The following is a 17,937-nucleotide window of genomic DNA, read 5'->3' on the forward strand; positions in this document are numbered from 1 at the left end:
ACTCTAATAAATAAAAATTGATTTTCATTACAAAACAAACATTTAAGCAGTACAAAGCCCATTCTCATGCAAAGCACGATAAAACTTGTGTCCAATCAAAATTGTATTCATTTATGAAATCAATTTTTTAAGAGTCGAAAACCTTCTCACCTTGAAAACAAACAAATTATTTGCATTTAAAGTGACATCATATAAATTCTCATTTACAGATAATTTCATTTATAACATTTCAATACAATTGCATTCTTGGGTCAACACAATTTTATATACTTCTCAAAATTTATTAAGCCAAATACTTATTTGAAGAAAAATAACATGCTTTTGGTTTAAACTGGAATTGGTTCAAATTGAATATATTTCCCAATTGCTGGTCATCGCAAAAGCTGGTAACAAAACTGATATACCCCACGCTACCCTATAGCTTGGGCACACAATGCTTCAATTCATCAGCGGGCAATTAGCATACAGCCATAAAGCGAAATCCAACGACTGACTTAATGGAGTCATTTTGGAGCTATGGAGCGCCTAAAGCTTTTAGGCCACAGCCAATCTAGATGCAACCCCCGCCAGTCAGCACCCAGCCACACCCCAACCCCAAAATATCTGGGCGCTGACTGTGCCCAAGACGCTGACATGCCTCTGTGTGTGTGAGTGTAACATTGTGTGTGTGTCTGTGTGTGTGTTTATACGAGTGTATTTACATTTTGTCTTGGTTGGGCGCATAATGCTAAAGTTCGTTTCTTAAGTCTTTCGTTTTATCGGCGTCAAATTGCACAAATGCGCAAAACAGAAACTTGTACTTTTATTTAACGGCTCGTGCAACGATAAAAACTAAACTGTACACATACGAAACACCCAAATATTAACAACAAAACAACAGCAGCAGCTGGCCTGGAGATAATTATTTGCTATCTCAAATATTTTGCTATGTCAGCAACAATTTTTTTGTTTCTGGGATTAACTGAGACTTGCTTTGGCTAAGACGTAAAGTTCAACAAAAACAACAACAACAACAACAATAACAATAACTACGGCTAAAACAAATTCGGGTGGGTGTTGTTGCAGCTGGATTTGCAGTTGCAGTTGCAGTTGCAGTTGCAGTTGCACTAGTTGATTAACGTTAATTGGAGGTGCTGCGACTTGCCACAGGCAGTACACGCAGAGTCTGGGGCGTGGCCTTACGGCTTAGAATGTACGGCATAGAGAAAGCTCTGTCGATTTTTGAAACAGCCGAAAGAGCTCCGAAAATATGAAAAGGAAAATAAGCTAAAGTAGAGACGAAAATCGGTGCCAAGGTTGCCGCGAGACACAGTCAAAGCCATAATTAGATCAACAGTCATAATTTTTATAGTTGTAATTATTGTGGCTCGTTACAGTAGGGCGCCAGCAACAATGGCAACTGCAACAACAATAACAACAACAACGAACACCAAAAAAAAAAGCCGCCTTAAAATTTGAAGCAATAACGAAATTAAAAAAATAAAAAAAAAAACACTTTAATTTGAGCGCATTTCATTTTGTCAAGTCGCTTGGCCTGTTGGCTTTTTATTGTTAGCAGCCAGTTGTTGTTGCTTTTGTTTTATAAACAAATAGAAACAAGCACAGGCAACAATGGGGCATGTTTGTAGGGCGGTCGCGGCTTTGCCTCACTTCTAGCCGCAAATTCGTAGCCAATTTAAATGTCATTGCGCCATTTTGATTTCGATTTTATTTGCTTTCGCGCATTTAATTCGAAATTGAATCGAAAACACAACAAAACAAAACACAAACTGAACCAGCTCGAACAGAAACTAAATCAAACCATAAACCTACACAAACTAAACGAAACGAAACGAAACGAAACCTTATCAATTGCAATCAATTCATCTATAAACAAGAGCGTTGCAGGCAATCAAATTGGAATGGAACTGCGGCCGATAGACGTTCAGTGGCTAGAGGGTAGCGGGCAGGGCCAACAGGTACAAGAGGTCAGGCTCGGGTTCACGATAGGCGTCAACTGGCCACTCACAAAGCGATTGCAGATACAACTGTCAGATAAGACAAACAACGTTTGAAAGTGAAAGCCCCGCCGTTTGGTTCTCTGGCCAGGATCAGCTGGAGGTGCTGAAAGCCAAACCTAAAGCATGAATCGAGACCTTCGAGCCGATCGAATGCAGCAAAAAGCGCCCCATTTTAGCAATTCGTTTCATTTGGCTTTTAGTTTGTAAGTATTTGTTGAAAACCAAAATTTACTTTGTATTTCTAGTTTTGAAGACTCGTGGCTAAAGGCTCAGAAATCAATGATATTCATATTCTCATTTCATATTCCTAAAATTAACCTTTTATATATATTATATAACTTGACGAGAAAGTAAGGCTCTCTTCGGCACGCCGATCGTTCCTATTGCAGCTATATGAAATAGTGGTTCGATCTTAATAGAATTTTGCATTTACACGAGGAGCATAGTAGAAACTGCTTGAATCTCCAACTAGTAGGTTAAAGTTAAGCCCTGCTTTGAAACATAAAGCCCCTGTTTGGCAAGGTTTTTTTTTTACATGGATTAGAGAAATTCACTGCAAATGGCGAGAAATAGCTGAAAATTAATGGCTGCAAATTTGTGGTTTTGAACCGAACGGTCTCAAGATCGGAATATTAATTTATGTTTTACCATAGACCGAACCTAAAAGCAAGACTGTTATTAAAAAAGACGAAAGACGAAATTTAATCCAGCCTTAATTGGTGGATCCCAATTTAGAAAATAGTTAAAATGTAGCCCGCATCTTATATATGAAAATATGCACGACTTGCAATACTTTCAGTGCAACGGGCAATCGCAAATTAAATATAGATTTGATTCTTTCGAATTTGGAATATCTATGACAAACAAAGGCTTGAAACATATCCTTAAATACTTGAAACAGCAGCTTCACGAGCCAAACTTAAAGGCAGGTGGAGCGTGAACCGAACCAAAAAACCAAACCAAAAAAGCTTAGGTAGAATTGGATTTTTATTATTCCCTAAAGTATATCGCTAAGTACATCAAGAGATATCCGATTGAAGGATTCAATAAATCCAGTTTTCACTTGAGTTTATTTCGTTGAACATCCAGCAAAATCATTTGGTCGCACCTTAGAGCCACATGCTGGTGGCGTTACTTTGAAGCGCGCCACTCTTTGAGCACTCACGCACTCAAAGCCAACTACTTAACTTGGTCAATGGCCATCGGGGCAGCAGCTGGCAGCCAAGTTGGCAGCTTGGCAAGTTGCTTGTCCAAGAAGCACCGACAGCAAATAGAGCGTGTCCAGGCCAGACGCTTGGCCAACTGTGTCTGCAATTTGAAAGTGCCGCAAATGAATCAATGATTCAATGAATCAATGAGTCAATGAAACAATCATAGCGGTTCGGTAACATGCCCCGAATTGTGGCAACACTGCGTTCGCCTTGCGCTGTCTGTTCTTGAGAATTGTCGCATGGGGAATTCTCTCATCGCATTCCTTGGCACCACATGCGGCATCGGTTGCTGCTGTTGGTGGCCTGTGGTGCGGCTGCGGCTGCGGCTGCGGCAGCGACTGCAACTGCGACTCCGAGTCGCATTTGTATTCGTATGTGGCACGAGGTCTTGACATTGTACCTTGAGCAGTGTCATGATTTGCTCTCGATGGCGTTGCTGCCGCCTGTTGCTCATGTCATCGTTAAATGTAAATGAAAAGCTGCCAAATCAAATCAGAGCTAATCGTTAGCCGATTGTTCGAGTGTGTGTGTGTGTGTGTGTGTGTGTATAACAAGGCATGGCCAACATTAACGACTGCGTCCACACCCTGTGGGCGTTGCACATAGACAGAAAACATTGCTGCTCCACATTTGCCAACGGCCGTGCACTGTTGACTCATCGAGGTCGGGAGAAGGTTTTCGGGGCAAGTACCTAGCAACCAGCTACTAGCAACTCGCCACTCGCCACTTGCCACAAGCAAACACTCTAAGCCAAATTGCAATTGCACAACTCAAGCTATTGATAAACAGTATGTGACGCGCTTGACTGGCTGTTGCCACAGCGAAATTCTTGGCAAGGCTCAATCATGGCTGCAACTACCAAAGTTGCTTATTTCCAAGTATTTATTTCGAATTGAATTCACAAGCCCACAGCTCGGCCCATATATGATGTCAACGACATCTACTCAGTATTTAACTCTGGAAATGTTTATCAAATCCGCATGCAAAGCTCATCAATTGAATGCGGCACCTTTGATCGGACGCCCACTCGCTGGCATCTAGCTGGATCTGTCGACACCATATAGGGTTTCAGCTCTTCGGGTTCTATAGCTCTATGTAGTTAGGATTTGCTCAGCAAATCTCACATGCAATATTTTGTTCATGCGATTATTTTAAAAATAGAAATAAGTTGTCATTGTAATATGAAATAAAAAGCTAAACAACTTTTTTTTTAAATTGTTTTACGATTGATATTCTTAGCAGCAATTGGTGATGTCAACAACCAGGTAAATACTTAGATGTAGCTATCGGCAAGACAATGCAACTAGCATATACCCTGTATCCAGTGCTAATGCATAATCCTTGACATGTGAGAGTGGCCGACTAGAAGATACCCTATATGATGTATGATATGCTAAAGAGCCCTCACACATATTCATTTTCAGGGTCATACAAAAGTTAAAAGGAATAGTAGGCCAAATCCTGGGAAACAATAATTGTCAAGCTAGCGAATGCGGCTTTTTGTGACTTATAGAAGTAGGCTTGGCTTTGACATTTTTAGCTCGAATAGCAGAAACAGCATTCCCTCTTCCAATTTATGAACAGAGTACAATAATTCTCACAAATTAGCATATTGTTATAAATACGGCTATTAAGATTTGTTTAGTTTAATGTTTAACAAAAGAGACCAAAAAAACAAAAGAAATATATGTATAAATATAAATTGATTAGTTATATAATTTAAGCTATAAAAAACTGTGAAACAAATTGCCTTCATTTAAGTATTTCTTGTTATTTGAAAATGAAAGTTACTGCAGATTGGCCAAAAAAATATTTCTTAGGATTGCGCAAAATTTTCGATTCATACAAATGTTGCTTTTTTTTTTTTCTAAACATATTACTCATACGCCAGTTGGTCCGTTGGCCGATTGCTACAATTCGTTTTCTTAATCAATTAGCAGCTCTCTCCCTATCTCGCGATCCCTCTCTCTCTCTATCTCTCTGTCTCCCTCTCTTTAAGGGCAAACGAGTTAGAAATCTGTGAGCATTTACTTGGAGCTTTCAAGAACTTCTCAATTTCTAGTCACTCTAGTCAAGATCATCAAATAATTGTTTTAGTTGCCTAATCAGCTGTCAGACTTTTTTCTGTTGCATGCCGCAATCTGTGCCACTGCCTGTTGTTTTTTTGTTTTTTGTTTTATGGCACTGTGTCATCGGTCTGGCAGCAGCACTCGCATATGAGCACATATATATATGCAGATATGTGGGCGTCTGGCAGTCCGAAGTTATTCGAGTCCACGTCCCTGACGGGCCACAGCGAAGCATTTCATGGCACGTCTCATGCCTCATGGCTTATATCTCATGCCGCATGCCTCATGCCTCATTCCTAATGCCTACAGTCTGCAGTCTGCAGTCTACAGTCTGCTGTCTGCAGTCTACAGTCTTGAGTCTAGTGTTTGTGGCTTGTCATTTGCCATTTTTCACACTGGAAGCTGGCAGAAGGCGAACGCAAAGTACAAAGATAAACATTTTGCATGGCCATTGCTAAAACTCATATAATTACAAGAAGCTGTCGCCGGGCAGCCCCTGACAACAACTGCCAACAGCAACAAAAGCAACAACAACAGCTACAAAAGCAAAAATACAGTTGGCAAATTTGCCAAACAATGCAGATCGCTGGGCACGAAGTCGCCAAATGTCGCATTGATGGAACTTTTTCTTTTGTCGGCTGCTCGGCTGCATTTGCAGTTGCCCCATACCCACCCCCGCTTACCCTCCGCCCGATCGTCTGGGGCTGCGGCCTGGCCAGTGTGGCAATTATGGGTCTCGACTCGTGCCACGCGTCCGCATTTGCTGTACCACAAAATAATGTGCACTTTGCAGCTCAAATTGTTGCCGCAGTGGCCGCACTTCTGCTGCTGCCGCCGCTCGGCTGCAGCAGATTATCGACTGTGATGTTCGATGCAGCCAAATATATATGCGCATGTCTGTATGCTTGTATGTACAGTAGAACTACTTTAATGTGGACTGCATCAAACGAAACAAGCGCTCTTTTAACGAATACTTATTTGGAGTTTTGGTTCAATCATGAAAATATCAATTCAAGTATTAGTATTTTTTAAGCCCAATTAAACTCGATCTGGGAACGGAACAGGATTAAATCAACTTCTAATGACTCTTAAGCTAAAAACAAAATAGCCTTAAATTAAGAGCGCCAATGCTGAAAAGATTCTAATTGAAATTAAAGCTAACGGTGTTCAATTAAATAATCACTCTCTCTCTCTGTCTCTCTCTCTCTCTCTCTCTCTCTCTCTCTCTCTCTCTCTCTCTCTCTCTCTCTTGCTTATTTTAATGAACTTGTTTTTTCTTATGACATGCGTAAGACATATTTTACGCTTTTTACAACTCCTTTAAAAATGTATCTAAGAAAAACAAGAAGCTGACAGCTAAACCCTAAAGCTCGGCATATTCGTTGATGTCTGGAATATCCAACTCAATATACTGTAAACTATATACAGTTATGCGAATATATCTACATATATAACTGATACATTATTGTGGCTATCAGAGCAGATTTTGAGTAAGATCTAGTATATATTAATTTTGTCGAAAGTCCTCGTCCTCTAGTTTAACTGTACCGCAATGGACATCGACTGTAAAACAGATTTGTATGTGTGCATATGCTTACACATGTATCTAGATACATGCATACATATGCATGCATACATACATGCTTACATATATATATAGCCTGTACTCAAATTGTGTGGCAAAGAGCAAGAGAGACTGCCCCATCGTTTATTGCAGCCAATGCTTAAATGGAGCAACTGTGGGGCTGGAGCTGGAGCGACACAGTTACAGTTACATATACTGTTACAGTTACAGTTACAGTTACAGTTACAGTTGCAGTTGCAGTTGCCGCTATAGTAACGGTTTAACGTTAAGCGCTGCGACTGGCGATTTTTGGTTTGTTTATTTTCTGTTTTTTTTTTTTTTTTTTTTGATTTTTTCATTTTGGCAGCAGGTTCACAACGAACGCGGCATGCGCTGCTCTTGAGATTTGGGCAAATGGCCTGGACAACTGGCAACTGGCAACTGGCAACCGTGCAGCATGCCACATGGAGCGCTGCCACATCCGAGTTGTCCATGTGCCTCACGCAGCTGAGAGCAGAGCACTCGAAACGAGAGCAAAAGCAGTCAATGCTGTTGTTTTTGTTATTGTTGTTTTGGCTTTCGGTCACCCATTTGTTGTTGTTTTTGTTTTTTGTTTTCTTAGCAGTTTAGCGCCCGTTGTCGTGTCCCCGGTGCCAGTGTCCACGTACCAACATTGGCCTAATGTTGCACATTGTGTGCTGATCTTGTTTATTATGCAAGAAAGCTGCCAAAGTAAGCCAGCAACAGCAGCAACAACAACAACAACAACAAGCACTGAACGCAACATACATGCAACCAAAGCACGAAAGAAAAGTAATTTACAATAAACTCGAAACTTTCATACCCTTTGCAGAGCTAATATTTAAAATGCAACCTGTTTTTTTATAAGAATCTCGAGAACCAAAGACGATCCATTAAGTTACAGAATAAAATATTGACCAGGAAGCATATTCCCCTTTGTTCCACAAATCGGATTCTCACAAAACAAACCCAAACACTATATAGTTCGAGTAAAAGGCACTTTCAGAGCATTTCGTAACGGCCATCAGGAAAACAAATACACTTTCGTATTATATCATTCTCAGAAACTAAAACTAGATATGTAGATATTGGCAGAAAAGATTTGAAATGTTCGCTTTAATTAATTTCAATCAATGGAAGCATTCAGTACTTTCACGTGAATGGCGCATTGCACATACAAATGCCCAATTTGGGGTCGCGTTTATTAATATGCATATGACAAAATACCTTTTGCAGTTGTTGTGCTCGTTGTTAATGGCTGCCCACTGTTTCACTTCACTTGATGCACACAACAAAAATAAATAAACAAACAACATACACACATATGTAAGTATATTATAATTTGGAATAAGAAACACGCACCGAACTCACATAAAACCAAAATGAAAGGCAGCGCGTGCCAAGTTCGATCGTTGAATCGTTTTCAAAAGAACCCGCCAAACGCGAGCGCATAACCATCAAAAGCTGGACTGAACGCAAGGCTACAGCTGCACAGCTACAGCTACTGTCTACTGTCTACTGTCTACTGCTACTGGACTGCCAGCAGACAACTGCGCGAGCGGCACGCTGCGGGCTCTGCGCAGAGCGCGTCGCGACTTGCGACGGCAGCAGAATGGAAACGAAACGCGCCAGAATGGAAACGAAACGAAAGTGGGCGTCAGGCGGCGTGCGTCGCGTGTAGGCCTAAGGCAATTGGGAACAAACTGAAACTGGAACGGCAACTGGAACTGGAACTAGTCTGAATGGTTGGTTCTGCGCTGGGGCGACATGCGCAACTGGGTCGGGTCAAAGGGTAGCATTTAGCTTTTAGCCAAACCTACATAGCAACTGTTCCGCTCGGGACTTGTTCAATTTGATCGGTATTTTGCTTTTTTGTTTAGCTCGTGTGTAAAAACTAGGACTAAAGGAAATAACACAACATTAGCAAACAGTTTAGTAAGTATTATCTAAATAAGTATTATCTGAACAAATGTGTGTTTAACATATATGCTGGTATATCTACATGACTTGCCGTAGCTATTATTCGTATTCTTTTTGCAACAAAATACTATTTTGGATGTATCCACTAAACAAATTCGCAAAGGTAAACATTGCAGGCTCAATTAGAGCCTTGTTTTATATTTAACATGTTCATGCACACTCGTCCCAATATCTACCCTTCAAATGAAATAAAGCTGAATCATAAGCACTACGACTTCACGAAAGCCTTGATTCAATGCCACGTTCGTGGTGCTATTCACATCAAGCACGAATAAAGAATCATAAGAAATGTTCCGCCGATTCACAAGCATTCAATGCTCTTCCTGTCCAAATCGCCCCATTAGGAGCATAGCGAAATACCTACTCGTAAATTTGCTAGGCCACCTGCCACCAGCCATTTGTGTGGGGCAAGGTCAGCGACGAGTTGACAGCCCAAGTGGCCACCGGTGAGCATCGATGGTCGCGTGGATCGCCTTGATTGTTGCGGTTCAGTGCAACTGGCTCGGAAGTGATTCTCTTTGCTTAGCGTTATACTCTGCCATAAGGTATTACACTGGCAACGCTGTGGAGCCCCTAAAGGCATCTCGATTATATTATATCGAATAACTGCATAACACAGTTTCCAATGTGCAATGCTAAATTCTCCATATCTGATCAAAATCGGAGCCCTACATCATATAGTTGACATGGGCGATGCTTATAAAACAACTTTTAAAACAGTTGAACATAGTTCTATAACATATGAAATTGAGATAGATATTGCAATCGAAGGAATGAGCGTATGAACTGTCAAAACTAATAGTTGAGATCTTCTTCTTGCTAGGAATTAACCTAAAGCTGTTTAATGAGTCGGTCTGCAAGGGTATTCAATCTTCGACTTGCGAAGATAGCCGTTCGTGTTTGTTCGTTTTGTTCGCATCGTCTGGCCCAAGTTGAGGTCGGAGCTTCCTCTAGGGGGCACTGCGCAGCGTTGCAGAAAACTAACCGCTTGGGAGCACTGAGACACCTTTATAGAAGACTGGCCTCAAGTCCGGCATAAATTAGATTGGCCGGCGATAGCACAGAAACTATGACTGGCAATCTGGCAGATCAATAAGTTTAAAATTTGCGCTGATATGTCGGATACTTAGTCTTGAAGCTATAATTAGTGAAGAATTAATCAGCTTACCTCAATCTGTGGCTGGAATTCGGCTTGGCTGCCCGTCTGGGATACCAGATCTAAAACAGGTTGTGTTCAATTATTATTTGGCCAGCGCCAGAACAACACATCACAAAAAAAAACACACACACACACACACAGGCAGATACACACAGTCACACACGCACACGGCAAATATTGTTTTCGGGAATTGAGCAAAAAGTGCACACAGCCTCAGCAAATTATTCGATTTGCGTTATTCGAATCGTATATCATAAATCATGTGTGCGTTACAAAAACAAAACAAAAATGTTTCAATATTCACCGTAAAAAAAAAAGAGGAAGAAAAACAATATTTAAAACCGAAAAAATGAAAGGTATTTCGGTGTCAAAAAAAAAAAAAAAAACAAAGAAAAAAAGTTGTCATCGACAAGAAATTAACAACATTTAACACTGGGCCATTAATTAAACAAATAACTGTTGCTAGCGTTTAACAAATATCAAATTGCCAATGATGAGGGTACACGGCCATTAGGAGATCTCGCAAATTAGCAATCGTGAATTGAATACACTCGTTTACTTGGGCTACCGGCGAAACGGATTCACTTGCTGTCAACTCTGCGACAGGCTCTTAAAATCACTTTTGACAACTGGTCACTTTGACAGCGGGTCACTCAAGGGCTCCGCCAAACAGTCTGCAAGTTTATGCGGCGATTCGAATTGCACTTGGCGCGCCAACCTTTGTAGATCTTCAAATGATCGATTATCGATTCGTCTGTTTAGTCTAGTCTCTCAGCTCTGCAGTGCGAGTTCACGTCAGCTCTGGCCGAATGCACAACACCGACTAACCAAGTGATAAAGCCAAAGCTATGCCGCAGCTGTTCGTGAAACAAGCGCATTGCGACTTAAGCTGCGATCGCACTAGCTCCAGCTACTCGGCGCGCCAGTTGGGGAATAGAGTTTACAAAAGCGCTGCAAAACCAAAATATTCACATATTTAGAGGGTATCGAATTTTTTTGACAAAATGTGTAGCGCATAGAAGAACATAGAGGACAACTCCGACCCAAAAAGTATATGGTATATATATTGGTAGTAAAAAGTTTAAGCTATTCCAGGCATTGCTTCAAACATTGCCGAACGTTTGGCTTAATCAATCAACAAGAAAAAGTTCAAATTTGGTTATTTGAAACACTTTCTTGAAAAGAAGTTGACCTAAACTTAGAATTTATCGCTACACGATTTTCATTAATAACGCTGCAAATTAAGCGACCACAAGAAATGGTTAAAACTGCGAACATATGTCATTTATGCTCTTTTACATTTGTTTTAACATAAGCCAAAATTTTACTTTAATCGGTGCTAAAAAGGTAAATGGCATGTAGGAAAAAACAAACGATAAAACGACGCGTTAAGTAGGGCAATAATAATTCAATTGTGCATACCATATACGAATAGCTACATTAATCAAGCTAATTTATAGAACTTTCATTTATCTTTTTCAGTCCCCATCAGATGAGCTGTACAAATGTTAAGGGGCTCGACTCAAAAGCTAGTGTGTGGATATGTTAATTTTTTAGCCTAATAATAATTTAAGTAGAAATAGTAAAAATAATAATTATAACAATAGAGGTCATAATTATTGGAATAATAATACTTATAAAAGTAATTCTTATAGGCATATAATAATATTAATATTAAATTGTTTTTATTGAAGTTCTTTCATTGAACTGAGCTCGTCTGAACGCAGCTTTACCCTGACGACGCGCAACAAGTGGAAATGAAACGAATGTGAAATGTTTGAAATGTTGCTGCATGCAAGAAGGAGAACGGGCAAAGCGACGGGGCCGGGCGGGGCAGAGCAGGGGCGCGCACTTGTCTCAAATATGCTAATGATAAACAATCAACATTAAAACATTTAGTGAAATGTATTTGTTTTTTTTTTTTTCTGGTTTGGTGGGCGCAAGGATATAAACATTTGCAACCGCTTGTCCAACTAGCTCACAATTTATGCAAATTTGTTCATTATGAAACTTGGCAATCGTTAGGGGAAGAGTTATTGCAGGGGCACAGACAGATAAATCTGTTCATATGCAAATGTGTTTTTTATTTGAACCTGCGAAAGGTAAACGATCTTAGTGGAGAACAGGAGTGCATAGTTCGATCGATCATTACCTTCTGATCTCTTAACACTGAGGTGCATTCATAATGGTTGGATATTTACAATAAAGGGTCTTAAGATGATTCCCCTCTTAGATAGTTCGCAGGGTGCCTCTCTGTGATGGATTCAGCCAGAATACTGGCGATCGCGTTCGCTTGAAAAAGAGAAGTTTACCTGATCTCCGAACTTTGTTAGGCGAAGATCGCGTTGACTATATTCTTAGTCGATGTAGCTGGTAAGTCGATGCCGTGCCTAGTCAGTTTATTTGTTAAGCAATGGGGAACTCTAGCAACTTTCCAGAAATATTTTAACCCTGATTTCTGTGGGATATTTACTGCATTTTCCAAGTATATAAAATAATAATTAAGTGTTGCAGTCAATTAACTAAGAAAAGCTTTAGTTTCTTGCCATCATTTTTACGTGGATTAGTGTATTGTTCATATTTGCCATTGAATTGAATTCCAATCTTGTCAACCATTTGTTACGTTCTAAGTTTAATTACGATTTCAAATGCGAACGAGTTGTTGGCATGTGAACACGTGAATACGGCTCATTCACTTCACTTATGGAAAGTCGCGCTAAAAGTATGTAAATTATGTAATTGTAACAAATAAACTCAGCCATTTTAATGAACTCCGAGTATCTTAATATCCCAAGGAGACAAAATTATCTGAATTGGAAACGTAAAACTAACTGAAGCAAACAAATTGAATATTCATTATAAATTGTGTTCATTATAAAATGTGTTCATAATTTATTCTTAAGTACATTAATTGTTAGCCAAGCCTTTTAATCAACATCAACAGCTGAGTTAATTTAAACATTTCCGATTGTCAGCTTCTTGCAATCTCATATAAAAGAAAGAGACGCGTACTTCGATAAGATTCTTTTGACAATATCAACCCCCCCCCCCCCCACACACACACACACACACACACACACACACACACATACACATACACATGTAGATCGGTAAGACTCCATTATGAGCTTCGATTCAGGGAACCAAACTGCGATCTGTCGATCTATCGAGTGGCCATAGAAAAAAAAGAGCGCAGACGGAAGTCGTGGCAATAAAACATAAACCTACAATAATAATCGAAACAATTAAACAAAGGCAAACTGTAAAATATACGTAACTATCTATAATAACAACAACAACAATAACAACTACAATAACAATAATAAAGTTGATGACTATTGACGGCAATGATTGCGAGCCGATCTAAATCTGACGTTTGCCACAGCCAAGGAATGGCATGAATGAAAAGGGGAGTGGGGGGGGGGGGGGGGGGGGGGGGGGTACGGTTGGGAGGGGCATGTTGGGTGCGGCGCCAACGTAAAACCTAACGGCAACACTTTGGATACACACAGATCTATGTATGTACAAACATATATACATGCACTTATGTATATGTCTATATTATAAGACCTATGCATGTACATATGTTTGCATTTTTTTTCCGCCACATTCTCCAAGGACAAACAACATTTTAGTGAGCGCCGCCGCCGGCGGCTAACGGCAAAAGGCAGTCCGAAGCTGAGATTGATCTACAAAGCTCAGCCTCTGGTCTCTGGTCTCTGGTCTGGTTGAGTTTTTCGCATTCGCGTTGCCAACTTTCCTTTTTGTCTGTATACATGTGTGCATGTCTGCCAGTGTGTTTCTGCGTGTGTGTGTGTGTGTGTGTGTGTGTGTGTGTGTGTGGGCACAAAGTGAGCGGGCGCACATTAAAACAAAAACAAAAACAACAACAAGTGAAACACAGAAACAGAAAACTAAAAACTCAGCACAGGCGATGCCAATGAGGGCACCACATTAAAAAGGTGTGGCAACTCGGCTACGTTCTGGTGCAGCAGAAAAAAAAGACAAAAACAACAACAACAACAACAACAACAACTGCTCCATACGCCAACATAGCAGTTAAACTCAAAGTTAAAGTTAAAGTTAAAGTTACAGTTACAAATTCAAAAGCCTCCAGCGGCAGGCCAAGAAAATGGCATAAATAAAAATTTGTGTTGGCTTTTCAGCAGCTTGAAACAAAACTTCAAGCCACACACGCACATGCATACACACTCACACAACTGTTAACAGCTAGCAGATAGCACCGAAGTGCCAAATACCCTAACCGTAACACTGTTCAATGAACTTTTTACGACTGATATTTAACAGTTGACATTTACTTTGAAGAATTGAAAATAGAATTTCAAAATATTAAAGTATACCTTTGAGCCAATACAATAAACCTCATATAAAGTATACGGGAAAAAAGTGCCATTATTTAAATATTTAAGTAAAATAACTATTGTGTTATTGTGGCAAAATGCCAAATGCTTGATAGAATTTTACATGAACAAGGTAGCTTTTAATAAAAGTTGACAAGAATACTTAAAAGCACGAACTACTTTCTAAAGTATTTAACTTTTTATCAGGGAATCAAACCGAAACTGGAACCGAAATCGGGAACCGCTAAGTAAAGATTTGAATTCAGCACCAGAACTGGAACTGGAACCAATCTTTAAGCTTTTACATTAACTCTTTTTCTGCATATGTTCCGAAAAAGAAAGTACTTTAAAATACAATCTTGATAATAAGTATATTCTCTTTCTATTTTCAGCAAATGTATTCAAATGATTCATAATTCAAATTAAAAAAAAAATGATATTTCATTCAAGTAAATATTCATATGCTTTAGCTTTTATTGTAATTAATTTTTGTAAGAAAGCGCGGACTTGAATTCCTTTTCGATCTTCTGTCAACTTTGCAGTTACAAGCCTCGCGTTAAAGTGATTGCGCCCAGCCCAGCCCCACAAATTGTTAATAATTTGTTGTTGTTGTTATTGCTTATACATTTAATAGCGATTGCATCGTTTCATTTTTCTTGATTTTTTTTTTTTTTTTTTTTAGCAATTTACTCGTGAGCTCACATATCATTTGGGTGCTTGGTGTTTGGTGTTTGGCTTACATTAAATTTTTGGCGCTTGCCAAATCGCTAAACAATTTATTCAAAGTGTTGGCGACAATTCACTTTTCGTTTTCAATTTTGGATTCAAATTCGCATTTGGACTGGGATTTGGGGCGCAACATTTGCGCAACGGCAGCGCCAAAATTTATGGCCCGCCGCTTACCACAAATACAAGGTCAAACCATTTAGAACAACGGCGGGCGCAGAGGCGGGCCCCAAGACCGCGTCGGTCCTGACCAGCAGCAACAGGTCCGACTCCAGGCAGGAACCCGGCCGGGGGCACAGCCACAGTTAGTCGCTGAGTCAGCAGCATGCAGCAAGCAGCAATTGACTTTGATTTGTGGTGCCCCCATGTTGCACGAATAAATCAGCGGCAAATACAATTCCCAAGGCCGTGGCAGCCATACAGGCGACAACTACTGCTGCCGCTGCCGCTCCCGATGCTGCTGCTGCTGCAGCAATGGGAGTCGGTGGGTGGTGGGTGGGCAAAGCGGGCGCTGATGCTGCCGGCAAAGGTCAAGTCAAGAGAAATTGCACTGAGAGGCGCAAGACAAAAGTGAGAAAGTTAAAAATTATGTCAAAATTTGAATTAGCAGCTGGGAAAAGCAATTCGCAGCCGGCAAACAATGCAATAGCATAAATTAATTTTCCTATCAGCTGCTGCTGCTGCTGCTGCTGCTGCGACGGGAAACGCTTTTCACTTTCGCAAATGAGACACACGATGTCAGCGGCTTGACTCAGTTTCGACATTAAGATGCCGCCGAGATGAACATGTCACTAGCTGCACTGCGAGAATTATCTATGCATGTTGCAGCAGCTGGAGCGCCACTGTAATATATATATATATTTTCCCTTTTTGTGGTATCATTTCGTTGACGGGTTGTGTTGCCCCTTATTGCGGTTGCTTTGCGGCTGCGTGGAGCACTCCCAGCACACAAGTGAAAATGCTTTCACACCCCCAGTCAGACTGAGAAAATGCATGGGCAATGAGGAAAAGCGCAGCACTTAAAGGAAAGTACTTCAACAGTTCATTCAAGCTTATTAATTCATAATTAATATTCACTTAACTATTAACTATCTACCCTTCAGTTTTAGCATTGGCAAGGGCCGTCTTAATTTCCCAAATATACTCTCTTTTATATAGAAATGGGTGCATGTCCAAAATGCATGTGCATATATAAACAAGTAAGAGGTTCTAGTCGGGAGCTCCCGACTAGAGAATACCTTGAACCCTCTTATTCCAACATCAAATGCATAGATATATTTTATTTTAGAAGCTATATGTCAAGTTTGGTGACTTATTTACCAAAATTGCCCAAAAAGCAGGATATCGATAACGATTTTTATCGATTGCTTGGAAACGGAGTAAGTTATCGACTATCGGAAATAAACTCGATCTGCGCGGGAACTAGGAGCACCTACATCTAAAATATTATCTCTCTAGCTCTTTTAGGTTCTGAGCTCCTTGCGTTCATACATACGGACGGACGGACGGACAGACAGACGGACAGGCGGACATAGCTAGATCGACTCGGCTATTGATGCTGATCAAGAATATATATACTTTATGGGGTCGGAGATGCTTCCTTCTGCCTGTTACATACATATGGATTTTGCACAAATACAATATACCCTTATACCCATTTTTAATGGGTTCAGGGTATAAAAAGTGGAGAACAAGAAAAGGAAACAAACTGAGTGAGAGTGAGAGAGAAATAGATATAAATGAATAGAATCAATATAAAATTGATGGCAAAACAAACTATGGAAACCTGTAGGGATTACTTGAGCTCATGAGAATCGCATAGTAGAGCAAATATACGGGTAAGGGAACATACATACATATACACACATATACAACGGATGAAAGATCTTCCCCATCTGAAGCCTTAGTTCTGCATTCTACACCCTAGCGCTGTACCATCTAGAAGTCCGATGAAAAGAATTTAATTGAACTCAACAGTTTTTCTCAAATTTATCTGGCATAGTTGAAACACGTATTTATGAATCTGATGCTAATCGAACGAAACTTCAACTTTCCCACCAAGCCCTCAACTCAGGGGCTGAATTTTGCGAAAAGTGCGAAACACGATAATCAGATGGTAAACAAATTATTTCCGTGCAATCGTATTCGAGCAATTTGCCACATTGGCTGTGCGTTGATCACCAATCCGTCAGTCAGTCAGTCAGCCAGGACATTTTAAGCTGATATTTAGGGGCCTTGCTTTATATTTCTTTTATTTTAGACACAACATACCCATTAACAGCTCACGATCAGAATAAATATAAGGCTTGGCCCAAAACTGTTTAACTCGTATTCCATTTCAGGAGTCCAAGTGTGAAACACGTTTATAATGAATTGAAGATCCTTGGGGATAACTTGATAATAAGCTGAACCCGAATCTCCATGACCAATATCTTTGGCTAGTTCGCGATTTTCCTGCAGATGCACGTGGAGCGTCATAAATTCCCGCAATAGTGTGCACTTTCTCAAAGTAGGAAGTAAAACTTTCAGCTTTCTATCTATTCTGGCTTGGGCTCTGAGATTAATAAGGGAAAATGTTTCCAAGCGTTGATTAAATTGCCAAAAAAGTGGCGACTGTAGAGCGGCAGCCATAACATATGTTTATCGAAATTATCACTCGAAACAGAACTTTAAGGTATCGAGTACTCGAATTCACAACAGTGAGCTTGCCGTGCAACTATCGCGTGTGAAAAACACTGTAAACGGAATCGAGTATACAGTGCACCACAGCCTCACTGTAAATTAACATTTGAAAGTACTAAAAAGGGCTGTTAACGTTAACGTAAAATAAATACAATAAAAGTGAT

General features: G+C 40.1%; 1 protein-coding gene across 4 annotated transcripts in view; it reads right to left on the reverse strand.

Moving 5' to 3' along the window:
* Positions 1-17,733, reverse strand: part of LOC6631798 (mucin-5AC) — a 50,117-nt gene extending 32,384 nt beyond the window's left edge. Inside the window, exons 1-2 of one of the 4 annotated variants that reach the window (XM_070209676.1) lie at positions 8,237-8,417; positions 8,093-8,143 (exon numbers count right to left, since the gene is read on the reverse strand). The gene's annotated coding sequence lies outside the window, so the exon portion shown is untranslated. Of the gene's footprint in view, positions 1-8,092; positions 8,144-8,227; positions 8,418-10,013; positions 10,850-17,362 lie in introns of those variants that run through there. The other 3 variants (XM_070209685.1, XM_002055341.4, XM_070209683.1) reach the window with 3 other exon arrangements.
* Positions 17,734-17,937: the final 204 nt, after the last annotated feature.

The sequence above is a fragment of the Drosophila virilis genome, chromosome X (assembly GCF_030788295.1).
Source record: "Drosophila virilis strain 15010-1051.87 chromosome X, Dvir_AGI_RSII-ME, whole genome shotgun sequence".
Lineage (NCBI taxonomy): Eukaryota > Metazoa > Arthropoda > Insecta > Diptera > Drosophilidae > Drosophila > Drosophila virilis.